The sequence below is a fragment of the Mesoplodon bidens genome, assembly GCF_964165515.1.
Source record: "Mesoplodon bidens genome assembly, contig: HAP1_SCAFFOLD_620, whole genome shotgun sequence".
NCBI classification, from domain to species: Eukaryota; Metazoa; Chordata; class Mammalia; order Artiodactyla; family Ziphiidae; genus Mesoplodon; species Mesoplodon bidens.
The window spans coordinates 49,872-76,322 of record NW_027671397.1 but is presented as its reverse complement, the minus strand read 5'-3'; the positions used below and the strand labels follow the sequence as shown (position 1 = coordinate 76,322).

The following is a 26,451-nucleotide window of genomic DNA, read 5'->3' as shown; positions in this document are numbered from 1 at the left end:
GACTCCTCTGTTATTCCGGCCCAAAGCATACGCACTATAGACATCTAAACTCACCTTTTTGCTGCTTTATCACTCCTACCTTCCCGCTCCTAAAATGTAAGCTCTGTGAGGGGAGGGGCCTGTCCCTCCATCACTATGTCCCCATCACGTGGACTGGGCATTGTCTGGCACAGCTACAGCAGGTGCTTGATAAATGCTGGCTGCATTAACGTATGAGGCTCCTCCAGGGCAGGGACTCAGTCACTGTGGCTTCTGGGAGCGGCAGGGGCTCAAAAGCCTTCGCTGGATCAACAGGCAGGGAAGCCAGAAGACGGCTGCTTTAGAAACCAATTTAATAATATATACAAGGAGAAATGTACAAAAACAACCTAACAAAGGAGATGCAACAGGGCTGGAGGTGCCCGTCCCAACTAGCTGCCCACGCAGAGGGCCGATGCCAGCCCCTAGCTCGCCCTCCTCCTCCTACACTTGGAAGGGCTCCACGGGCCACCTTGCCCTGACAGTGGGATCCACGTGGTCCTGAAGCCGGTGCCACTTCATGTGGGCATTCCGACCCTTGATCTTGCCAAACACCCTGAGGAGGCACCAGAGGACACAGGGGTCAGAGCAGGGGGAGGCGGGTAGCCCTGAGGGGGCCACCCCAGAGGGCTGAGGGCTGGCGTTCTGGGAGCATCCAGGGAAAGGGCGGTACCTCTCACACTCCCGGCAGGGAAAGAAGCCCTGGCCCTTCCTGCTGCCCGGCAGCTCAGGGGTCCGCTTCGAGCTGGTGTTTGGGCTGGAGTTGGGGATGGACTCCCTCCTGTAACTCTCAGTAGTCCTCTGTAATTCGGGGGTTGGACGGTGGCTGGGTTTCCTCCGAGGCCTACGAGTGACCTGCACAGGGGGCAGAGGTGATGAAAGGGTGCTGACCGCCCCGCCGCCCTTCTAAGGGAGAAGCAGGTGTCCAGAGCGTCCAGACGTCCCGGGGTGCACCCCCCCCACCGCCACCCAGCTTGGATGAGCACCGGGCATCCAGATCCGTGCTGAACTCCTGAAGCCCTACCACGAGACCCTCTACCTTTGCTTCTGTCCTGTCTGCTTCACCCAGCTCTCTCTTGACCCTCTTTTCCGGCACTGGGGCTCGGCCGCAGTCAAACTCGATCATTTTCTTCTGCATGTAGTAGAACTCGACACACTGGGCTACTGTTTTTGTCTGGACCTAGTGGAGGAAGACAGAAGCCGGCTAAGGACAGTGCCTCAGGAGTAGCAGTGAGGATGGCCTTGACGCCCTAAATCCCCTCCCCATGGGGCCAGCCGCCACTTTTTGAAAGCCCTCCTGAAACGTCTCTCCCCTACGGCTTGGTATGCTCCTCTGCTACGGCGGACAGAGAATCACAAAGTCCTCCTGGGGATGAAGGAGTTCAGAAAGAAGCCAGCAGAGTCAACACCATCTAAGCTCTGCACACTCTGAGCAACAAGGCTGGCCCAGGAAGGCTTCTCTCCAGGAAAACGCACACAAAGGTACACACGAGGACGCTCACTGTGACATCATGTGGAGCCACATGTCTACCGACAGGGACTAATTAAAGCAGAGTGTCCTTACGTGGTGGATACCTCATAGCCTTATGCGACAGCTAGGCAGAGCCCTCCAAAAAACTGAAGAGGGAGGAATACTTCCCAACTCAGTCCATAAGTTCAACATTTCTCTGACACCAAAGCCAGACAAAGATATTACAAGGAAAGAAGGCTACAGACCAATGTCCCTCATGAACAGAGATGAAAAATTTTAAACAAAACTTTAACGAACAGAATCCAACAATATATATATGTATATATATATATATTTGTGTGTATATATATATATATATATATATAAAGGACAATATACCATGACTAAGTGGAGCTCATCCCAGAAACGTGAGGTTGGTTTAACAATCGAAAATCAATGTAATTCATCATATTAAACTTAAAAAAGAAAAATCATATGAGCATCTTGATAGGTGCAGAAAAAGCATTTGATACAATCCAATGTCCATTCCTGATGGAAACTCTCAGCACAATAGGAATAGAAGGAACTTCTCTTCAACCTGATCAATGATACTTACAAAATCCCTACAGCTAACGGTGGAGTGGTTTCCCCTCAAATATCATGAACAACACAAGGATTTCCACTCTCACCACTTCTACTCAATACTGTACTGGTGGTTCTAGAGTGCAAAAAGGCAAGAAAAAAAGTAAAGGCATCCAGGTTGGAAAGGAAGAAATAAAAGTGTCTTTATTTACAGATGATATGACTGTCTATGTAGAAAATTCAGTGGAATCCACAAAAAAGTTACCAAAACTAGTAAGTTAGTTTGGCAACATTTCAGAACACAAGATCAATATAAAAATCAATTTTATCTCTATACATACTAGCAACAAACCATTGGAAACTGAAATAAAAAACAACTCTATAACATCATAAAAATCACAAGTACTGGGCTTCCCTGGTGGCGCAGTGGTTGAGAGTCCGCCTGCCGATACAAGGGACACGAGTTCGTGCAATGGTCCTGGAGGGATCCCACGTGCCATGGAGCGGTGGGGCCCGTGAGCCATGGCCGCTGGGCCTGCGCGTCCGGAGCCTGTGCTCCGCGGCGGGAGAGGCCACAATGGTGAGAGGCCCGCATACCGCAAAAAAAAAAACCAAAAACAAAACAGAAAAAAACCAAGCCCTTAGGAATAAATCTGACAAAAAGTATGCAACAACTGTACTCTAAAAACTTCAAAACATTGCTGAAAAATTAAAGATTGAAATCGAGAGATATACCCTGTTCAAGAGGCAGAAGACTCAATATTGTTAAGGTAACAACTCTCCCCAGTTGACGCAGAGAGTCAAAAACAGTACCAATCAAGTTCCTAGCAGGAATTTTTATTTTGAAATTGACAAGTTATTTCTAAAATTCATAGGGAATTAAAAAGGATCTAGAATACAAAAAATAACTTTGAAAAAGAATAACAAAGTTGAAGGACTAACATTTTCTAATTTCAAGACTTAGAATAAAGCTACAGTAATAAAGACAGTATGGGGATAGCTTAATAAAAGACAAACAGATCAATGGAACAGAATACAGGGTCCAGAAGTAGATGCATATATATATGGCCAACTGATATTTAACAAAGGTACAAAAGCAACTGAGTGGAGCAAGTATGGTCTTTCCAACAAAAGGTATTGGAATAAATATCCATATGCAAAAATGAACTCACCTCGCACCCCATACAAAAATAAACTTACAATGGATCATAAATCTAGAAATAAAACCTAAAACTATAAAACCTCCAGAAGAAAACACAGGGGAAAATCTTTGTGACTTTGGGTTAGGCAAAGATGTCTTAGATACAACACGAAAAGCACAGTCTATAAAAGAGAAACTAGTAAGTTATGCTTAAGCAAAATTTAAAACTTTTCTTCAAAAGACACTGTTAGAAGACTGACAAATGGCATAATGGAAGAAAATATTTCCAAAGCATATATCTGGATAAAGGACTGGTGTTCAGAACAAAATAAGAACTCCTACAGCTCAATAAAAACACAGACACTCCAATAAAAACAGAGGCAAAAGATATGAACAGACAGCTCACCAGAGAAGGTGCACATATAGCAAAAAAACACAAAGATGCTCAGCATCATTAGTCATTAGGAAAATGGAGTCAGAGGCTACTGTACACTCATTAGAATGGCTAAAATTAAAGAGACTTAGCATACCAAGTGTCGACGAGGGTGTGGAGCAACTGGACCTTTCATAACCTGCTGGTGGGAATGGGAAGTGGTAGAGCCACTTTGGAAAACAGTTTGGCAGTTTCTTAAAAAGTTAAACATACATCTACTATAAGTTACCCTCATTCCCCTCCTAGGTATTTATAATCCCAACCCCGTGTCCGCAAAAAAAAAAAAAAAAAAAAACCCGTACATGTCCGTACAAACACTTGTATGTAAATGTGCAGAGCAGCTTTATCTGTAGTCATCAGTAACTGGAAACCACCAACAGGTGGATGATTAAATGAACGGTGGTCCGTCCACACAGTGGTATACTCCTCAACAGTAAAGGGATGAACTATGGGTACACACGACAACACAGATGAATCTCAAAATCATTAGGTTGAGTGTAAGAAGCCAGACAAAGCAGATCACATGCTGTATGATTATTCCATTTATATAAACCTCTAGAAAATGCAAACTCATTTAGAGTGACAGAAAGTAGACAAGAGTTGACTAGGGACCCGGGTGGCAGGAAGGAAGGGTTGCAAAGGGGCAGGAGGGAACTTTTGGGGGTGACAGATATTCTCATTATCTTGATCATGGTGGTGGTCTTACAAGTGTATAAATATGTCAAAAACATTAAATCTTACACTTTGATTATGTGCAATTTTGCGTACATCAAGTTAAAAAAAGAGCAAACTAATCAGCAGGATATTAAGTATATGATGTCATCCTTTTTTGAAAGTGCATATAGGTGTGTAAAATCCGTATGGGCAGTAAATACCTGTCAGGTTATCAATCAGAAGTAGGATTGTGGGGAGGGGTCTGGAGGGCTTTATTTTCAACATGGGATTCATTTCTGTACCGTTTCAGGTTGTTCCAAGCAATGGCATTGTAGTTGTCAACTGTTCACAGCATGAGCAGAGTATCGCCCCTGACAGGCCCTGCAGTTCTAGCGCCTCGGCCCTGTGAAGGAGCCTTGTCTACACCAGCCTGCCATGTTCGCCTTACCATCTTGTGTATCAAGTAGAAGTCCTTCTTGTAGGCACAGAACGCCTTCTTAAAGAGCCTCTTCTCCATGGAGGTCCAGATGTCCGAACCTATTGGAGAAACAGCCAAGAGGAGGAAGGCTGTTTCTCCTTCTGGGACCACAGCCACGGCTGAAGTGCAGACTCCCCTCCTTTTTCAGGCCACCGAGCGCCAATTATATGCCAAGATTTCTGCTAAGCCCCTTACTTGCTTTATCTCACACAATCCTCACAAAAACCTTAGCAGGTAGGGGCTATTACCATCCCCGCTTGACAGGTGCAGCAACTTGAGGCTTCCTCTGGTTAAGAGACTTGCCAAGGGCAGCCGTGGGGCCCTGGTTGCCTGACTCCAACGCTGGAGTGCTCAACTGGGAAACCTGAGCCCACCCCAACCTGGCACCCCCCTTCTGGCCAGGAAGAGCCCACGAGGGAACCAGTGGAAAGGGGAAGGTTGGATCCAACTAGAGAACAGCACCCACTGAGTCCCCCAGAGAGGACGGGCCCTTCTGGGAGGGCAGGCGTAGGCCCCAAGAGAACTCCGGGAGGCACGTGCAGAGCTTGCCATGGAAACTGACTGGCTCGCAGGGGCCTCAGCCAGGCCAAAACCACGCGGGCAGCCACGCTCGTTACCTGTGTAGTGATAGTTGGCGAGAGGGTGAGTCCGTGGCTTCTGGGGTCCTCTCAGTAAGAGGGTCTCCAGGGCAACCTGGAACGACAGGGGTGGTGGGCAACTCTCTGAGGGAGGGAAGGTGAGGTAGAGGCCCGCCTTCATTCTTTCATTCATTCAGAAAATATGTGCAGCCCTCCCTAAAGCCACCCCTGCCCCAGGGCGACTCAAAGTGTGGTCGGTCTGTGGACCGGCCACCAGCTGTGAACCACTTGGGACACATTGCCTACAGCACTAAGCGGACTGTGGAGTGCAGTTGACGTTACCTTTTTCATAGCAAGATTTACTTGATGACCAAACAGTGTGTGGACTTATTCTGGCACAAGCTCCTTATTTCTTCAGGGAGCAGCATTTGGAGTGGCACTGCCCCCGCCCTAACCCATGTTATGGTCCTCATAGCACTAACCATTATCTATCACTTTTAAAAAATGTATTTCATGTGCTCACTCTCCTAAAATGTAAGCCCTGCAAAGAGAGGGCATTTGTCTTGCTCAACAGCATAACCCTGGTCAGGACTCGCTATGCAGTTTGCAGGACCCAGCGCAAAATGGAAACACGGGGCCCTGTGCTCACAAACTATTAAGAATTTCAAGATGGTGGCAGCAGAGCATTAAACCAAGAATGGGCCCCTGAGCTGGCCCCAGCCTGATACCATGACATCACCAGGTATCAGGAGGACCCAGTAAATGTGTGCTGATTACTCTGCTGAGCACCCACCACGTGCCAGCCACTGCCTCTCAGCTTGAGAAAAAGCACCGTGTAGCCCTGACTCTTGGGTCTCCAACTCGGGTGACGTGACTTCCTCTCCCACTACACACAGTTGGACTTCTTCATTTTCTAAACTTCAGGATTGTGAGGAGGGTCCTTGGAGGAGGCAGAGGCATTTCTGTTGCATCAGAGGTTTTCATACACCATTTTTAATCCAAAAGTTAATGTTCAGTAAATAAACCAGATTAATGCAGGCCCTGAGTTGGTCCTGCTAGGCACCGCCTCCCCAGTGCCGCGCTGACATGAGGTAACGCCGGAGGAACCCTGGTGCTCTGCTGTCACCCCAGATAAATAACTGCTTGAGCCCGTATGTGTGCATTTCCCCTACGTTCAAAAGGACACCACCAGTCCCAAAGCGACCAGGGAGAAGGGTGGGTGGCCAGCCTTTGGTTCTCGTGAGCTGCAAAGCCCCAAGTAGAAGGCACGTGTCTTGCGCCTAGAGCCCCTGGCCCTAAGAGAGCAGGCAGCTTCCCACAGCTCCTCTGAGCCCCCCCTCGCCTGCACCGCACCTGGATGTTGCCCTGGGCTTCATGCAGGCAGTGCAGAGCGAGCTCCAGGTTGGTGCCCCCGCCCGGCATCACGCTGGAGCAGGCCACGTTGAAGAGCTCCGTCACTGTTTCCAGCAGGCAGCCCGGCAGCGGGAAGGAGAGGAGACACAGAGGGTCAGCAAGTGCCAGAGAGGAAACCTCCCCAACAGCACAGATGGGGCGGGGGGCTCCTGTCACCATCTCCCTCATCTCTCTGCTAAAAGCAGGCTGAGGGAAGGGAGGGACAAGGAGGATGGGCAGAAACCCTGCTCCTGGCACCCGCTCTGGATGGCCTGCCCAGCTACTGGGTGAGAGGAGAGGTGGGCCAAGGGACTGCAGCACAGCAAAGCAGTCCTGCGCTGAAGGCCAGCTCTGCCCACCCCACCCCCGCCTGGGGATCACTGCTTCTTGGTCAAGGTGAGAACTGGGAGGAGAAAACCCTTGGGGATGGAGGAGGGCCCTCGGGAACCTGGCCCCAAAGTCTCAGCCACCTCTATCCTGTGTTTTCGGGTTGGTCATCACATCTCCCCATGGCTTCCAGACCAGAGTAGCTACATGCTCGTCACTTCCAGCCAGTGATCTGTCCTGGAGCTCTGGGATCTCAGCCTGAAACTGGCTTCCTATGTTGATGTGTCTGAAATGAGGCCACACACACGGACATAGAGACATATGTGTGTGACCAAGATGGGAAATACAAGAGAGATGTGCGGTGAGCCCTGCTCAGCAGGGCTGTGGAACCCACCTTTTGGCCATCTCTCAGACACAGGGAGTGCTCATCAGCCCAGTAGACACGCGCAGGTATTCCAGAGACCTCTTGAGGGATACTTCCTTCCTTCCTGCAATTTGCTTTATCGCCAGATTTCTGGCTTCAGGCGTTTGGGGTCTAGGACAGGGGAGGTATGTGCTGATACCTGGCATTCTTCTGTATCCAAGGTAACATCCAAGCTACAAAAGAGTATCTCATTGTGCCATCATCAATTCTATCTAGAACCCCAGGGTGCTGGGCATTCTGTCCCCAGAGATCCAACTATGGTATGTCTGGACAGAAGGAATATTGGGGAAACGCCTGGAAAAATCCACCACTTCTCTCCTAGGGAGGCTCTGGATCTAGACCTGACTTTCCCGTGATGAAGGCTCCCTTGGGAAAAACCGACACTGGAATGCAAGGAGGGTAAAAGCATCCCCACATTGCAAGGACCCTCAGGTTCTAAGTCTGTTCCAACTCACGGTTCAGTGCTGATCTTGCTGTTGTCCTTCACCACACTGATGCCAAAAGAGCCGTCCATGTGATCTGGAAAACACCCAAAGAAGAGCCTCAAGAAGACTGGCTACAACTGACCCATGAGGCCCTTTTTGCCTGACTTTCCAGAGCAGCTAAAAGCAGGCTCTTCAAGATTGCATGGTATACACACACTACTGTATATAAAATAGATAATCAACAAGGACCTACTGTATAGCACAGGGAACTATACTCAATGCTCTGTAATAACCTCTATGGGAAAAGAATCTAAAAAAGAACAGATATGTGAATATGTATAACAAAATCACTTTGCTGTATACCTGAAACTAACACATTGTAAATCAACTCTAATCCAATGTAAAATTGAAAATGACAAAAAAAAAGATTGCAGGGTATGGAGTTTCCTCAAAAATTAAAAGTAGAACTACCATATCATGCAGCAAACCCACTTCTGGGTACTCATCCAAAAGAACTGCAGTCAAGACCTCAAAAAGATATCTGAACTCCCATGTTCACTCCAGCACCATTCATAATAGCCAAGATGTGGAAACAACCTAAATGTCCACTGACAGATGAGCACATAAAGGAAATGTGCCATAAACATACAATGAAATACCATTTAGCCTTAAAAGGAAATTCTGCAATATGCAACAACATGGATGACCATTGAGGACATTATACTAAGTGACATAAGCCAGTCACAGAAAGAGAAACACTGCATGACTCCACTTATATAACATATCTAAAGTAGTTGACTTCATATTGATAGAATCAAAGAGTGGAATAGGGGTTACCAGGGGTTGGGGCAGTGGGAAATGGGAGGTTACTAATCAATGGGCATAAAGTTTCAATTAATCAAGCTCTAGAAATCTGCTGTAGAACATTGTACCTATAGTCAACAATACTGTACTGCACACTTCAATATTTGTTAAAAGGGCAGATCACAGATTAACTGTTCACATCACAATAAAATAAAATAAAAAGATTGCATGGAAGGGGGATAAGACTTCTGAAAAAGTAGAGTAAGGAACTGGGCAAAACAACAGATTTACTGACAAAAATCATTAAAAAAAGAAGAACAGTAAGCTAAAGTCTCTGCAAGTTGTCCTAAAGGCATACAGCATTTTAAGAAATACTCATTCAAGAAAATCTACTAAATCGTGGGAAGAACAGTGAGAGTCTGTGGCACTGGAGCCATGGCCCACTCCCTTACCCACCTAGCCCCCAGCTCTTTGTAATGGAAGCTCTACCCAGGTAGGTGCAGCCAAGGAGATGGGGACTTCTTCTTCCCCTGGCTCCCATGCTTAAAGAATTAAAGTAAGATAAAATAAAAATTTCTCATCAAAGAGAAAATGCCATCAAGAGATGGAAATTATTTTTTAAAAAGAAACAAATGTGGACTTCACTGGCGGTCCAGTGGTTAAGATTCCACGCTTCCACTGCAGGGGCCACGGGTTTGATACCTAGTCGAGGAACTAGGATCCTGCATGCTGTGCGATGCAGCCAAAACAAAAAAAAAAAAAAAAAGAAGAAGAAGAAGAACCAAATGGAAATAATTCAGGGGTTAAAAAAGTACAATAACCAAAATAAGGCTCAACAGTAGATCTGAGCTCGCAGAAGAAATGATCAGCAAACCTGAAGATAGAACAATGGAGACTATGAAATCTGAAGAAGAGAGAGAAAAAAAATGCAGGAAACTGAAGAGAGCCTCAGAGAAATGTGAGATGTCATTAAATGCAACAATATATATGTAGTGGGAGTACCAGTAAGAGGGGAGAAAGGGACAGAATATTTAAAGTATTAATGGCTGAAAATTTCCCAACGTTGATGAAAAACAATATGTATATCCAGCAAACTCTACAAACTCCAAGAAAGATTAAACACAAAGAGCTCTACATCCAGACATAACATAGGCAAAATGTGGAAAGCAAAAATAAAGATAAGATCTTGAAAGCAAAAAGGGAAAAACAATTTGTTACACACAAGGGCACTACAGTAAAATTAACAGCTAACTTCTTAAGAGAAACGATGTAGGTTACAAGGCAATGGCATAATATATTCAAATTACTGAAAGTAAAAGAGTGTTAACCAAGTATCTTATATTCAGCAAATTATCTTGCAAAAATGAAGGTAAAATAAAGACACTCCCAGATAAATAAAAACTGAGGATAACTGTTGCTGGCAGACCTGTCTTACAAGAAATATTGAAGGTGAAATATTATTCAGCCCGCAAAAAGGAACAAAGTACTGATACATAGTGCAACGTGGATGAAACCCAAAAACATCATGCTAACTAAAAGAAGGCGTTCCTAAAGGACCACATACTGTATGATTCCACCCATATGAAATATGCAGAATAGCCAAAGCGATAGAGACAAAGTAGATTAGTCGTTACCCATGGCTGCCGATGGGGAGGATGGAAAGGAGGGACTGCTAATAAGTACAGGGCTTCTTTTGGGGATGATGAAAATTTCTGAAAACTGATGGTAGTGATGGTTGCACAGCTCTGTGAATATACTAAAAACCACTGAATTCTATACTTGAAAGGGATGAACTGTATGGTATGTGAATTATATATCCCTAATAAAAATAGATACTAAAGAAAGTCCTTCAGATTGAAAGCAAATGACATCAGATGGTGAGTTGAATCCAAACCAAAAAAAAAAAAAAAAAAAAAAGCGAAGCGCTAGTAAATATGGGTAACTATAAAAATCACTATGATTACATATTTCTTTTCGTTTCTTAATGGCCTTAAATATAACTGCATAAAACAGTATGTATTGTGGGCCTGTAACATACAGAAATATAATATATGTGACAGTAACTGCACAAGGAGCACAGCTGCATTGGAGTAAAGGAGTATCACCTCAGACAGTAACTCAAATCCACAAGAATAAATGAAGAGATCAGAAATGGTAAAGAAGAAGGTTAATATAACAACCTCTATAAATCATGCTTGCTTTCCTTTATTCTCTCAGTGTTTTTACACGAAATAAAAGTATATAAAGCAAGAAACATGACCAGTAAGGTATTACTGGGTCTCTCACATGTAATCGCAAAAGAGTTAGAAGGAAGAGAGCTAGATAGGAGCAGTGTTTCTATATTTCACTGTTAATGAGTTATTACACATCCTAACAGATTCTGATAAGACATATATTTTAAGTCCTAGAGCAACCACTAAGAAATGACTAAGAAAAAGTGAAAAATTAACAGAATTAAAATGCCACACTAGAAAGTACTCACTTAATACAAAAGAAAGCAGGAAAGGAGGAACAGAGGGAGAAAAAGACATGTAATATATAGAAAATAGAAAGCAAAATGGCAGATGTAAATCCAACCATATCAATCTAACATTAAACAAGAAGGGATTAAACAAACCAATCAAAAGGCAGAGTTTGTAAGACTGGATAAAAAACACATGATCCAACTAATGGTGTCTAGAGGTAACATGCTTTATTTTCAAAGACACAAATAGGCTGAAAGTAAAAGAAGAGAAAAAATATATATATACCAAGCAAACAACAACCAAAAAAGAGAATGGAATGGCTATACTAATGTCAGGCACATTAGACTTTAAAACCAAAAATATTACTAGAGATAATGATAAAATTATTGTAATAATGACAAATGATGTCACAATCACATCCTAATGGTAAAAGGTCAAGCCGTGAGGAAGATGTGACAATTACAAACATATACACACCTAAAAACAGAACCCCAAAATACACCAAGCAACAAACGACAGAACTGAAGGATGAAATAAACCATTAAAAAAGAATAGTTGGAGATTTCAATACTTTCAACAGTGGATAGGGCAACTAGGCAGAAGATCAACAAGGAAATTGAAACTAACTAGACAAAACAGACAAAATACAGCATTCCACCAAACATCAGTAGAATACATTCTTCTCAAATTCACATGGAACATTCTTCAAGACAGACTGGATTCTAGCCCATATAACATGCCTCAATAAATTTTAAATTTTAAAATAAATTTAAGGGAATTCCCTGGCGGTCCAGTCATTAGGACTCCACGCTTCCGCTGCAGGGGGCATGGGTTCGACCCCTGGTGGGGGAACTAAGATCCTGCAAACCGCACAGCACAGCCAAAAAAAATAATAAATTAATTAATTAAATAAATTAAATTGAAAAAGAAACAAAGTATGTTCTCTGACCAAAAGAGAATTAGATTACAAATCAATAAAAGGCAGCAATTTGGAAAATTCACAAATCTGTGAAAATTAAGCAACACACTCATTAATAGTCAGTGTATTAAACAAGAAGTGGAATGATAAATTAGAAAATACTTTAGCTGAATGAATATAAAAACACAACATACTAAAACTTACAAAATGTAGCTAAAGCAATGTTCAGAAGGAAATCTATAGCTGTAAAATGTCTGTATTAAAAAAGAAGAAACATCTCAAATCATTTATGGTCTACTGACTTTCCACAAAGGTAGCAAGACAGGGCTTCCCTGGTGGCGCAGTGGTTGAGAGTCTGCCTGCCGATGCAGGGGACATGGGTTCGTGCCCCGGTCTGGGAAGATCCCACATGCCGCGGAGCGGCTGGGCCCGTGAGCCATGGCCACTGAGCCTGCGCGTCCGGAGCCTGTGCTCCGCAACGGGAGAGGCCACAACGGTGAGAGGCCCACGTACAGCAAAACAAAACAAAACAAAACATGGTACGAGGACAATTCAATGAGAAAAGAAGAGTATTTTCTAGTGCTAGAAGAACTGATACATACATGCAAAAGAGTGAATTTGGACTCCTACCTCATACAGTATATAAAAGTTAACTAAAGATTGATCGCAGGCCTAAGAAAAAGTTGGACTTCATCACAATTAAAAACTTGTGTACTGCAAACCATATCACAAATAAAATGAAAAGACAACCCACAAAACAGGAGAGAATTTGCAAATCATATATCTGATAAGGGGCTTGCATGCAGACTATATAAGGAACTGAGACAACTCAATAATAAAAGGATAAGAATTCAATTGAAAAAATGGGCAAAGGATCCGAATAGACATTTCTCCCGAGAAGATATACAAATGGATAATAAGCACATGGAAAGATGCTCAACATCATTAGCCATCAGGGAAATGTAAATCAAAACCACAATGAGGGGGCTTCCCTGGTGGCGCAGTGGTTGGAAGTCCGCCTGCCGATGCAGGGGACGCAGGTTCGTGCCCCGGTCCGGGAGGATCCCGCGTGCCGCGGAGCGGCTGGGCCCGTGAGCCATGGCTGCTGAGCCTGAGTATCCGGAGCCTGTGCTCCACAACGGGTGAGGCCACAAACAGTGAGAGGCCCACGTACCGCAAAACAAACAAACAAACAAACACCTCACAATGAGCTACCACTTTACACCCACTAGGATGGGTGTAATAAAAAACACAGCTAAGAAGTGTTAGCAAGGATGTGGAGAAACTGGAACTTTCATACAATGCTGGTGGAAATTTAATATGACCCAGCCATTTTGGAAAGCAGTCTGGCAGTTCCTTAAATGGTTAGATATAGTTACCCTTTGACCCAGCAATTCCACTCTGAGTTATATACCCAAGAGAAATGAGGACTTATGTCCAACAAAAACTTACACATAAATGTTCTTAACGGCTCTGTTTGCAATAGCCAAAGGACACAAACAACCCAAATGCTCGTCAACTAATGAGTGGATAAATAAAATGTTGTCTATCCAGAGAATTCAATATCATTCATCCATAAAAAGAAGTGAAGCACTGATGCATACTACAACATGAACCTTGACAACATTATTCTAAGTGAACAAACTAGACACAGAATGTCCCGTAATTTATGATTCCAATTACATGAAATGTCCAGAATAGGGAGGCCCATAGAAAAAGTAGGTTGGTAGACTGGTGGTTGCCCAGGGCTGAGGACTTGGGGGCTACAGGGCCTGTGTGTCACCGCTCGTGGATATAATCTTCTGGGGTGATGAAAATGCTCTAGAATTAGATTGTGGGATGGGTGTACAATCCTAAGAATACACTAAAAAATCACTGTACACTTTAAATGGGTGATTCATATGGCATGTGAATTATACCTCAATAAAGCTGTTTAAACAATTACTCGAAAGGGCAGGCAGAAGGGTGGTTAGGCTAAATGGCGTCTATTTTCTTTCTGGCTACAAAGTTATAAGCACCTAGAAGGCTGCTGGTCCCAGATGGTCCTGGGATAGTTCTGAACAGCAACGGGACCCCCGGAGCAGACCCAGGCGTAGGCCAGAGAGAGTGGCTGGACCAAATTCTACAGGGGGCGGGGGTCTGGCCCCCCGCAGGCCCATCATGGGCTGATCAAGCTCACTCACCAAGCATGGCGCTGATGAGCCTGTCGGGACGGGCCCGGGCAGATGTGGAACAGAGAGTGTTGAAATACAGCCCAGAGCCCTCCCGGATGGGGCTGAGCATCGGGGGCGGTGTGTAGGGAGGTCACTGGGACAGTCCCTTCAGGAGGTGGTCCATCAGGAACACGGGCGAGCGCAGGCAGCTCTGGCGGCATCCCCCCGGGCCCGGCTCCCCAGACATGGAGGGCGGAGGAGGGATGAGCAGTGCCTTGGGCCGGAGGAGCTTCTTCCGCTTCCTGTGTTGGCTGCTCTCCTTGATGTCTCTCTCTTCCCCGTCCTTCTCCTGACCCTGGAGAAGAAGAGACTTCAGAACCACGGGGGTCACCTGAGGCCACCGGCCCCAAACCTCAGACCTCAAGATGGCCTGAGAGTGGGAAAGGGTACTGACCAGCCAGATGCACACCCAGCATGGCCGTGCCCAGAGTCCTCAGCGCAGGAAGCCGGGCAGGGCCACCACGCCTGAGCCAGACTCCAGACCCTAAGCCGGGCGACATGTGACGCTGGGGCCTTCTCAGGCACCCACACCCCCCAAGGAGGGCCCTCACTCAGACCATTTTGGAAACTCATGTCCGTTGTTAAAGTGACTGGCACTTAAAGTGTGGGGGCCAGACAGATGCAACAGCATGACAAAAGGAAAACCTGTTGCCCTCAAAATGACAGCAGCTCCTGGGAGACAAACAGTGGGCTCCATGCACCCCGTACCCGAGTCCAGCATGGACTTCTCCAGGTGGGGTCTTCCGGCACAGGCTGAAGAGACGACGCCTTGACCTTGCTACACTCTCTCTTACCTCCACACAATCTCCCCTCCTCTCTGCCCATCTTACCCCTCCTCATCCTCCAGCTCTCAGCTGCAACGCCCCCTTCCTCAGGCAGGGTCTCTCGTGCCCTCGGGGCTCCCACAGCTCACTCTCCCAGCCCGGCCCGTTCTGGGTCCTCAGTGTCCGGGGATGGGTCTATCTACTCCGCTGGGCTGGGAGCCCCAGGAGACGGGGGCAGGCCTGTTGTGGTCGCTGCAGTGTCCCCAGCCCTGCCCAGCACAGGGCCAGACACAAAGGAAGTTCACTGGAGGTTGAAGGGATGAAGGAACATGCAAATCAAGCTCTTCTGGAGTCAGGATTTGGGGGCTTTTCTCACAGCTCCCACTGGAAGCTGGAAAGCAGCTGGAAGGAAGTGCACCCACCTTGCTCCCCGGGGGATGGTTCGCTGGAGCCACTGGCACCGACACTGGGACCACCAAAGGGGCTGCGGTCATGTTGTCCAAGGACTTCCTGCCTCCCGGGGAACTCTGCCTGTCCCCCTCTGGCCTCAGCACCTGTCTTGGTGGCTTGCAAAACTCCATGCCACACACCTACACACAGAGCAGAGCCAGCCCTTTAAGAGACACAGTAGGTAGGGAGCAAGGGGCCCCTCCAGAGCAGCACAGCCCTGACTCCCGGCCCCCAGCCAGGCTCCCCGCAGGAGGACGGCTCCATCCTGAGATGAATGGCAGCTTCGAGCCCCTTCACCTGCGGCTCCTGCTTCCCTCGAGGTGACGGCCACTGGTCGCTGTGAAAACACATGTGGCTGCTCAGCCCTCTCTCTGTATAAAACATCTGGCTGCAATTCTTGCAGACGTAAGTGCTCCTTGGCTCTGCCCAGTCTGTGGGACCACCATTGTGCTGGTTACTGTGGGGAAGAAAGGGAGAATGGGACTCCGTCCCCAAACACTGATCCTCTGACAGACAGCTTTGGACGAACCCTAAAGAAATGGACATGATGCCCCCGATTCTCCGTGGCCTGGTGCTCGCCGCTTCAGGAGTGAAGCATCCAGAGCTCGCTCACCCAGGGCCAGCACATCAAAGCCACCAGAGGACTCCCGAGGGGCTTCTGAACTTACCAGCCACCGGCCATGTTCTCCTCCTTCATCGGGTCGGGGAGCCGGTAGATATTTCCACCCTGAAGACGAAAATACATCTGAGCCAACATATCAGAAATGAGATGCAAGAGTGAAAACTCTAAGTCTTGGAAGAAAACACAGGTATAATTCTTGGTGACCCTGGAGTAAGCAGTGGTTTCTTGGATGACTCCATAACCAAACAAAAGACAGATGTATTGGACTTCATCAAAACTTACAACTTCTGTGCTTCAAAGGACATCATCAAGAAGTGAAAAGACAGAATAAGAGAAAAAAGTTGCAAATCATGTATCTGATAAGGGACTATGTAGATTTATGTATCTGTGATACATAATGAACTCTCACAGCTCAAAAGTAAAATCACAACCCAATTTAAAAATGGGCAAAGGGTCTGAATAGACACTTACCCAAAGAGGATATACAAGTGGCCATTAAAAGATGCTCAGGATTATTAGCCATCGGGGAAATGCAAATTAAACTATAATGAGATTACCATTTCCCACCCACTAAGGTGAACCAACTGGACAATAACAAGCGTTGGTGAGGATGCAGAGAAACTGGAGGCCTCATACACTCTGGGTAGGGATATAAAACAGCACAGCGTTTTGGAAAAGTCTGGCACTTCCTCCAATAGAATTACCCTAGAGCCCAGCAATTCCCCTCCAAGGTATTTCCCAAGAGAAATGAAAACATATGTCTAAACAATAATCTGTACGCAAATGTTCATAGCACCGTTATCACAATGGCCAAGAAGGGTAAACAACCCAAATATCTATCAGCTGATGAATGGATAAATAAAATATGGTGTATCCATACAATGGACAAGTTACCAGCGATAAAAAGGAGTGAAGTTCTGACCCGTGCTACAGCACAGAGGAACTCTGAGAACATCAGGTTAAGTGAAAGAAGCAAAAGACACAAAAGGCCACGCAGCGTTAGGATTCCAATCACATGAAGTGTCCAGAATAGGCAAATCCATGGAGACAGAAGGGAGATGCATGGTTGCCAGGGGCTGGGAGGGATGGAGAGATTGCGGGTGACAACCAACGGTGTGGGGTGTCTTTTTGCGGTGATGAAAGTGTTTTGGCAAAGAGTGGCGATGCGTGCACGACCTCGTAAACAAACTAAAAACTACTGGATGGTGCACTTCAAGATGGCGAATTAGATGGCACGTGAATATTAAAGCTGTGAAAAAAAAAAGAGGGGGAGGTAGCTGTGGTGTGACAGGAAGGATGCTGGACCTCGGAACATCACGAAGAGACGTGGCCAAGCTCTCTGCACCCAGGACCTCATGGGCACGATGTGGGAGGACCCAAGCTGCTCCAAAAGGGCGGACCAGTGCCAGGCCTGCAGTAGGGGCCAAGTCGGACTTGTGGACCTGTGATTCACAACCAGAATAGACACAGCATTTCACGTACAAATATCAAGGGCAAAGGAGCTCTGCCTTTACATGCTCTGAAGAAGTGAAGGAGGCAAATCCAAAAGGAAGCGAAAGGCAGAAAGAAAGCAAATAGCAAAAGTTTAGTGAAGAAACATGATGCAAAGTGTCTCTGACAACTCTAAAGCCCTGTTCTGTTTTGTGTGTGTGTGTTGCAGGGCGGAGGGTGATGGGAGGAACCATCACTTCTCTGGACCTTCATTCCCCCCTCTGTAAACAAACTGCATCTGAGGATTTGCTGAGGTTAAATACAGTGCCTGGACAAGTCAGAAACACGGACACAGGTAAGGACGAGACTCTGCCTCCCGCATGGTCAGGTCCCGTGAGAGGGCCCTGGTACCTGGATCCTGTTGAGTATCATCAGCCTGGACTTGGAGTCCCAGGGGGGATCCGCTGGAGGCCCGGCCAACGACGAGAAGGAGGCCACGGCTACCTGGCTTGGAGAAGCCGCACAGCACATATCCATTTTCACTTTCTCCTTCCGGAAGCCTGGAAAGCGCTGGGCCCTGGAGTTGCCAGAGAAGAGCCTGTAGCCTCCGCCCCAGGAGCAGGCCGGGCCCTCTCCACCTTTTGTGGCCCCGGAAGCCGTGCCATTCTCAGCCTGGGCCTGCTTCCCTGGGAGGTGGGCTCTGGATGGCTCCTCCCCTCCTAACTGGGTCTGACGCAGGCTCCCGGGGGAGATGTCCCCCAGGCCCAAGGTCCCTTTCGAGGATCTCAACTGCTTGGCCAGAGAGGAGATGTCTGGCTTCCCAGGAGGGTCCAGGGACGACGCTGTGAGGGCAGGTGGAGCAGCAGCCACTTTTGGTCTTCCCTTTGTGTCCTGCCTCACGCTGCTGGGGGAGGCCTCTGTGGGGAAAGAGGGTGTGGATTTTCTCCTGCGGGCTAGGGATCCCTCTGGCTCAGGGTTCATGGGGCCAGCATGCAGAGAGTCAACAGTGGGCGCCATAGGTGGGGGCTGCTGGGGCCACGGCCCCTGCAGTGACTTCAGGGCAACTTGCTTGCCGTCGGGTGTGGGAAGCTGGGAGGAGGCGGCAGCCACCTGGGTGTGGGAGAAGATCCGCTGGGACTTGGTCATCATCTGGAACCCCTGCATCTGCTCGTGGCTCACCAGAGACTCCTGAGACCTCAGGAACAGCTGCCGGAAGAGCGGCGGGGCATCCGACGGGAGGCCGCTGGACTCTGGGCCGTTCTGGGGTCCAGGCTCACCAGGGTTCTGCCACGAGAAGGAGTCGCAGTCGAACTTGCTCTTCTTGGAAGCCCAGGAGTCCTCTTCCCGGCTGGTGCTGGCATATCTGGGGTCACCCGAGGCTTCCCCCGGTGCCTTCAGGAGCGTGGGAGGGAAAGGCGGCGTGTCCTCCACACCGGTGCCCCGGCTGGGTGAGGGCTCCCCCGCAGGGGAGTCGCTGCTGAGCCCGGGGCAGGCCCGGAGCCCTCCTGGGACGGCACTGCAGAGGGCTTGTGGACGACAAACATACTGTTTCCTTAGCTCTTAGGGCAGCCCGACAGGTTTCGGAGCCACTGGAAACTGTGGTCTCATGGCTGGGAACTGGCGGGGACAGTCAGGCCACGGAACAGAGGCAGGCAGGCGGGCAGGGGAGCGCCCTCGGGCCAGCCCTCCAGGGATGATGGGGGCTGGAGCAGCGGCAGCTCCGGCTCGGCTGGGTAGGGGCCGCTGTTCTCCGCTGCATGCGAGTGGACAGCCGTGAACACGTCCGTGGCAGGCTCCTTCCATGGGGGCCAGGGCTCCTCGGGAACCTCAGTGCCCAGGGCTCCTGGGGCCGCCGGGGTGCCGGCTGGGCCCCAGAAGGAGGACCCTGACGAGGGCAGGGAGGAACAGGCCGTGATCCTCCCTTCGCCGCTGTCTGAAGGCCCTCCCGGGGCTGGCCTGGGAGAAGGGATCTTCTGGCAGACGATGCTGTTCATGATACAGCGCAGGAGGTCTCGGTTGGGCAAGAGGGAGCTGGGGGATGGGGCTTCCGGGGGCACCAGGGACCACAGGCTCGCGGGTGCGGGCTGGTTGGCAAACTCGTGCGCGTGGGGTGAGTTCCCGCAGGGCTCCTCCTCCGGGGGGGCCTACTTGAGGATGCACAGGCCGTGCTGGACCTCATAGTGCCGGCGCACGGAGCGGTAGTCGCAGTAGCTCTGGCTGCAGCCCTGCTCAATGCACACAAAGGGCTTGGACTTCTGGTGGGTGAGCGTGTGCCCGGTCCTGGAATCACATGAGGAGAAAGTTAGTGGGTGTCTTGGCGTGGGTCACCCACTGCAGGAACCCAGGTGTGTCCGCAGGGGGCAGTAGCATCGCAACTCAGAAACTGTGCTCAGACCCTATGAGGAAAGACCCCTGCTAGGGCCAAAGCCCTCTGGAAGGGGGAGCTCTTGCCCTCACCCCTAAGCAAACCCCTAATCTGAGATTTAAAAAATCAGCGGGAGCCAAGTCAGAGTTCCCCAAAGTGGGTTCCTAAGGAACACCAGTCTCCAAAGTTGCTCCCTGAGGACTTGGGCTCAGCTGGCAAATAAGTTTGGGAAAAACACTCTTTACTTCTTGGAGGTTCCTAGGAGCAAACTGAAAAGCCACAGAGCAGATAAAGAGAGATCTGTTGAACTTTCCATGTCTCTCAAACTTATTTGCCCACAAAACCCTTTTTTTAAATAGACCCGTTTAGCATCCCCGAGAACCAGAGAACCAGAGTTCTGAGAACGCACCTGAGGAAATGCTAACTTGGGGATGATCCTTCCACGAACAAAGGAGTCTTTGCCTTCCCACAGGAGTCCTCCAGACAGCTACCTGGGAGCCCCACAGCAACAACAAGAAAAAGCCAAATTTGCCTATAATTTCTGCAAATATAAACGAATACAAGTATGTATTATATTTACATCATACTTATACCTGCATTAATATATTATAAATATAAACAAATGGGTAAATCACCCTCTGGGTACCCAACAATCCTACTCCGGATGGTTCTAATCAATGGGACCCAGTAAATAATGAAACCCTTTCCCATACGTGGACCCTTGGCCTCCATCTGAGGGAAGCAGCAGAGAGGGCATCTGGAGACCCACTTTCTAGCCCTAACTCTTACCAGCTTGTGACAGGAGTAAATCATTTCCCATCCTTAATGGCGAGAGGGGAGAGGATACAATGAAAGTGGGATTCATCGAAGCCTCAGTAAAGGCTGGGCGAGCTGTAAACATGCAAGGGATCGTCCTCTCCCACTTACGAGTCTCTCAGTTTGAAAGTCTGTCTCTCCTCCCTCGGCAGCAAGAAAAGCTTATCATTTCTAAGACATGAAGAACAAACGGGATTCTGCTGCTCTTACACTGAGCTTGCTTTTTAAAGTCAAGTTTTAAAAAAAACTCGAGTTAATAAAAGGGGGAATTAAAAAGGGAAAAAACAGAGTGAACACTCCATTGCCATGTTTTAGAAACAGGCATTTCAGAACCCCTCACGCCCTGGTGTTATCCCAACATATATTCCTCATGGAGTGCATATCTGTTCTGCTCAGACACCTACCAGGGACTCTGAAACTTTCTCTACACAGTTAGCCCAACTCCCTCCATGACAAAATTGCCTCAGGAGTGTGTCTTTAAAGCAAATGGGTCCTGTCTGCAAATCGCAGCGGCGCTCTCCTCACTGGAGTGAGTCTGGAGGCTGGGGAGGGCGGGCTGTCCGGGGCAGTGTAGGCCCTGCCCCCCACCCCAAACACTGGCCGTGGGAGGAGAACAGGTCGCACACACCTGGGACACCCGACGGTGGGGGGCGGTGCAGGTGGATGGGAGGGGATGCAAAAGAACCGGGAACACGCCCAGCCCCCAGCAGCCCCCTGAACAGACATCCCGACCAGACTCCTACATACAGGTGGTCCTGACGCTTAAAGGCCTTCCTGCAGATTTTGCACACGTGTCTCCTCTCCTGGCTGTGCGTCAGGTAGTGCTTGCTGAGAGAACTGGCGCTGCTGAACACCTTCCCGCAGAGGCTGCAGTCCAGGAGTGGGTTCTGAGGGGACCTGTGCTGCCGCTTTCCTTTCCTTGTGCTCCCAGACGTGGCCCTGCCTCCTTCGTTAGCCTCTTTGGGCACCTTGAGCACGCCTAGCCCCAGGTCTAGACAGAGGGAGAAAGCACAGGTTATGACATCCGGGGACATTGGAGCCCGGGCGCAAGCACTCTACCACCCTCGGACCAACTTCAGCAGCTGAGACCAACTCAGGGAGTTGGCCGAGAACCCCAACTTCAGCAGCTTCACTCGCAGAGAAGACCAGGCTTAGCACCAGGTGAGGGGGAGAAGGGACCCTGGTCAGGCCACCCCTCCAGGGCGGCACCCAATCTTCAAGCCACACTTGGGGGGGTAAGGGAGGGGACAGCAACAGTCTGAGTGCTTCCAGGACAGAGTGACTGGACAGGCAGGACTTCATGACGGTAACATCAACAGCACACTTGCAAGTGCAATCCAGAAATGCACAATGCAAAATCTTAGAAAAGTTTAAGTCCTTTCTCCCAGCCAATTCCACTCTGGTTTTTTAATTAAGGAAATTAAGGCAGATCTGTACAAATTAACGGAGATCTTGCAGTGAACTGCAAGCGAGTTAACTGCAGCATTATTTTTCCTGGTGAAATGTGAGAAACCACCTAATAACTGACACGAGGGCAGGTGGGTGACTGCATTCTGGTCTCAATGGTCTATGGCGCAGGCATTTAAGATACAACTGTAGGAAAATATCCATTGACGTGAAAGGATGTTCATGCTGTATCACTAAGTGCTGTGCCACTAACAAGAGGATTGTTGAAAAACGGAATGATCTAGTCTTTGAAAGGGAAAAATAAATTTGAATAGAAACAAACAGAATGGGATTGATTGGTAGCATCATGGATCAACTTAATTTTCCTTTTCCTATATATCTGAATTTTCCATGTTTCTCTACTCCTTGGGTAAATGAGTAGTTTTTTTTTATAATTTCATTTTTGATTTTTTCTCTTTGACCCATGAGTTATTTTAGAAGAGTGTTCTTTAGTTTCCAAATACTTGAAGACTTCTTTCTCTTCTTTCTTTTATTTATTTATTTATTTTTGGCTGCATTGGGTCTTCATTGCTGCGCGAGCTTTCTCTAGTTGTGGCGAGTGGGGGCTACTCTTTGTTGCGGTGTGTGGGCTTCTCATTGCAGTGGCTTCTCTTATTGCGGAGCATGGGCTCTAGGCTCACGGGCTTCCGTAGTTGTGGCACGCGGGCTCAGTACTTGTGGCTTGCAGGCTCTAGAGCGCAGGCTCAGTAGTTGTGGCGCATGAGCTTAGTTGCTCCGCGGCATGTGGGAGCTTCCTGGACCAGGGCTCGAACCTGTGTCCCCTTCACTGGCAGGTGGATTCTTAATCACTGCGCCACCAGGGAAGTCTGCAATAAAGTATTCTTAAATTAACATATGTACTTTTGTGTGTGTGTGTGTGTGGTACGCGGGCCTCTCACTGTTGTGGCCTCTCCCGTTGCGGAGCACAGGCTCCGGACGCGCAGGCTCAGCGGCCATGGCTCACGGGCCCAGCCTCTTCGCGGCATGTGGGATATTCCCGGACCGGGGCACGAACCCGTGTCCCCTGCATCGGCAGGCAGACTCGCAACTACTTTGCCAACAGGGAAGCCCCACTTTTTTTTTTTTTTAACACAAAATGCTACTCCACACTGAATAGACTATAGTATAGTGTAAACATAACTTATGGGCACTGGGAAAGAAACAAACAAAACTCCTATGATTGGCCTTATGGTGGTGGTCTGCAACCGGACCTGCAGTACCTCTGAGGTATGCTGATACTTGAGTGACGGCAGTCAAAACTGAGAGCAGAGATTCTCTAACTCTGGTTTCATTAAGAAATAGCTGGTGAGACTGTGTTAAACATTCAGGTTCAAACACACCTAGTGCCCAGATCTTAGTTTTTAATACTGTTCTCCAATAAAAGTAACCAGGGCTCCTTGGATAAAGGGCTGGTTCGAAGACTGGGCAGGAAATTATACAGGATGTCCTTAGAGTATCTTGTAGTTCCAGAACAGAAGTCTCTCAGCCTCCATCTCGTTGTCTCTCTCTCTCTCATACACACACACACACACACACACACACACACACACAGACACACACACACACACAAATGGGGTATGTCAAAGAGACACAGGAGCCAACTGAAAGAGCTCCCAATAGTCAAAGCTGGAACAACTTGAGTAACAAAGTAGCACTGGATAATAACCCAGTCTATAAACTCTCCGTGAGCCCATGCTGATATAAATGAATGACTGAACAAATAAGTAAATGGCCGTGCATGATTCCAAATAATTTGTGTGGCTATTCTGCCCTCAAGAAGTTGAAGCATGACTCTTCACACCTTACGCATGAACTGTGCACAGTGACTTCCTTCCACAGATGACAGTATTGGGGGCGGGGACTAAGTTTACAGCGTAGAAACATGACAAACATTGTCAGCCAGGTGGTGGAGGTTCACGTCAACAGTGACAAGTCACACTGACACCGTGCACCCTGAATACCATGTGAGGACAGTGGCACTTCACTTCTGTGGTCTTCCTCCCCCTCAGATCATAAGAAACGTAAGACAAACCCCAGCTGAGGCACATTCTCCAAAATACCTGACCACGGCTTCTCATGACTGTCATCAAAAACAAGGAAAGTCTGGGAAACTGTCACAGCCATGAGGAGCCTAAGGAGATGTGACAACTAAATGTGATGTGGCGTCCTGGGAGGATCCTGGCACAGAAGAGGGACATGAGGTAAAAACTAATGAAATCTGAATGAAGCATGGACTTTAGTTAATAATAATATAGCAATATTGGTTCATTAATGGTAACAAACGTACCATACTCATGTAAGATAAGAATAGGGGAAACTGAGTGTGGGGTATATGGAAATTCTCTATACCATCTTCCCAATTTTTATGCATATCTAAAAACTAGTCTTCTAAGAAAGTTTCTTTAAAAAATTTAAGTTCCAGGGCCCTACCTGCAATGATTCAGATTAGGAAAGTCTGTGGTGGGGTACAGGAATTTGCATTTTTCACAGGACCCCTAGATGATTACAATGCAGATAATTTGGGGTTGAGAAAACACTGTTTTCTGGGGGTGGAGTTTGGCTGGGGGGAGGTCATTCATAAGAAACCTTTGCCCAACTCTCTTCTTACATTCAGAAATTCTTCTGGACCACACACTTGTGCTTGCCACTGTATTCTGACAGCAGATAAGATGGGGGTGAGTTTGGATAACCACAAACAGTTTGGGTTCCCTGCCCCTCTAAGCAGCACTATTGTAAAAGCTTCCAATAGTTTAAAGCGGTTAAGTTTCAGCTTAATTTCTTACACAGCAATAGATAACGAATATACCACCCGACCATGAAGCCAGAGACTTTCATTTCCGGTGTCATCAGGCTTCACTTGTTATGGAGGGTGGGACCCACACGGTGACAGCAACAGCATGAGTGCTCAGGTCATACGGGGCACCTGCCAATATGCGATTTACGTTTTTCTCATCAAGGCTTCCCTGGTGGCGCAGTGGTTGAGAATCTGCCTGCCAATGCAGGGGACATGGGTTCGAGCCCTGGTCTTGGAAGATCCCACATGCCACGGACCAACTGGGCGCGTGAGCCACAACTACTGACCCTGCGTGTCTGGAGCTTGTGCTCCGCAACGAGAGGCCGTGATGGTGAGAGGCCCGCGCACCGCGATGAAGAGTGGCCCCCGCTCGCCGCAACTAGAGAAAGCCCTCGCACAGAAACCAAGACCCAACACAGCAAAAAAACAACAACAAAAAGTTAAAGGGTATTCAAAACAAACAAACAAACCAGATACATGGGGGTAGGCATTTTCCATCCCAGTTACAGAATGAGAAAACTGAGACTCAAACAGGGAAAATGACTTGCTCAAGGTGGCAAAGAAGGAAGAAGAGCCAGGCTGTAAATTCTGGTTCATCTGATGCCAGAGTCCTTTCCCCAACCACAGTGACCGCACCGCCTCCAACTCAACTTCCTCCTCTGCTCCTCCTCCCTCCCCGTCTTTTCAGATGGACTGAGCTGAAACCTGGCCCTTCTGTGAAGCCTCCTGACACCACCGTTTGCCCTGCTCCCCTAGCCAGTCCCTCCGAAGGCAGCACACAGTTACAGACACAATCACGCCTTTAAGCCATCAATCCTCTGAGGTGTCCCTCTTCCTCATCTCAGTTAATAGCATCTACTCAGTTGCGCAAACCCCAACCTGCCCTGCCAACCTCCATCTGTCCTTTTCCTTACCAGCTCTCCCTGTGACGTGTGACCCATCAGCAAGTCTGAATCTACTTCTAACGTGATCCCTAATCCTTGCGCTTCTGGCCTCTTCACTGCTACTCCAGCCCAGGCCACCATCTCCGCTGAGAGCCTTCCAGCTACTCTCCAGGATTCCCGTCTTGCCGCCCACGGCCCCCACACAGCAGCTAGAGCTTTGCACAGCCTCCCCTGGTTCCCATGGCAGAGTCTGTGCTTTGCTTCACCGGGGCCTGGAAGTGGGTCTCAGCCTCAGCAGCCTCCTCAGTGTGGCTTCCCACCCCCGCGCCATCCACCTGCCAGCGTCTGCCACTCCGTCACTCCCTCGGACTTGGCCCCCTGCTGTACTTTCCTCATGTCACTTTGTGGTGGACACAAGGTCTGACTCCCCAGTGGCCATTTCTGCTTCCTCTTCTTTTCCTGGCAAATGGGATTCCAGTTTGGATCGGGTTACAACAAATTTGAGGGAGCACACTGGTTCTCCCCACTCCTGGAACTGGGGGGAACACAACTTATGCTTTTGTCCTGGAGAGAAAT

The 26,451-nt window shown here is 48.2% G+C and overlaps 1 pseudogene across 1 annotated transcript; it reads right to left on the bottom strand.

The window, feature by feature from the left end:
- Positions 1 to 236: 236 nt before the first annotated feature.
- Positions 237 to 26,271, bottom strand: LOC308611446 (zinc finger protein 541-like; annotated as a pseudogene). The gene is made up of 16 exons: positions 26,211 to 26,271; positions 21,499 to 21,742; positions 17,982 to 19,883; positions 16,186 to 16,244; positions 15,815 to 15,974; positions 15,490 to 15,657; positions 14,274 to 14,598; positions 7,933 to 7,996; positions 7,197 to 7,339; positions 6,688 to 6,791; positions 5,374 to 5,449; positions 4,727 to 4,815; positions 1,058 to 1,198; positions 692 to 873; positions 374 to 574; positions 237 to 252 (listed from the first exon to the last, which is right to left on the bottom strand). The product of its transcript is annotated as a zinc finger protein 541-like (transcript).
- Between the last annotated feature and the right edge of the window lie 180 nt (positions 26,272 to 26,451).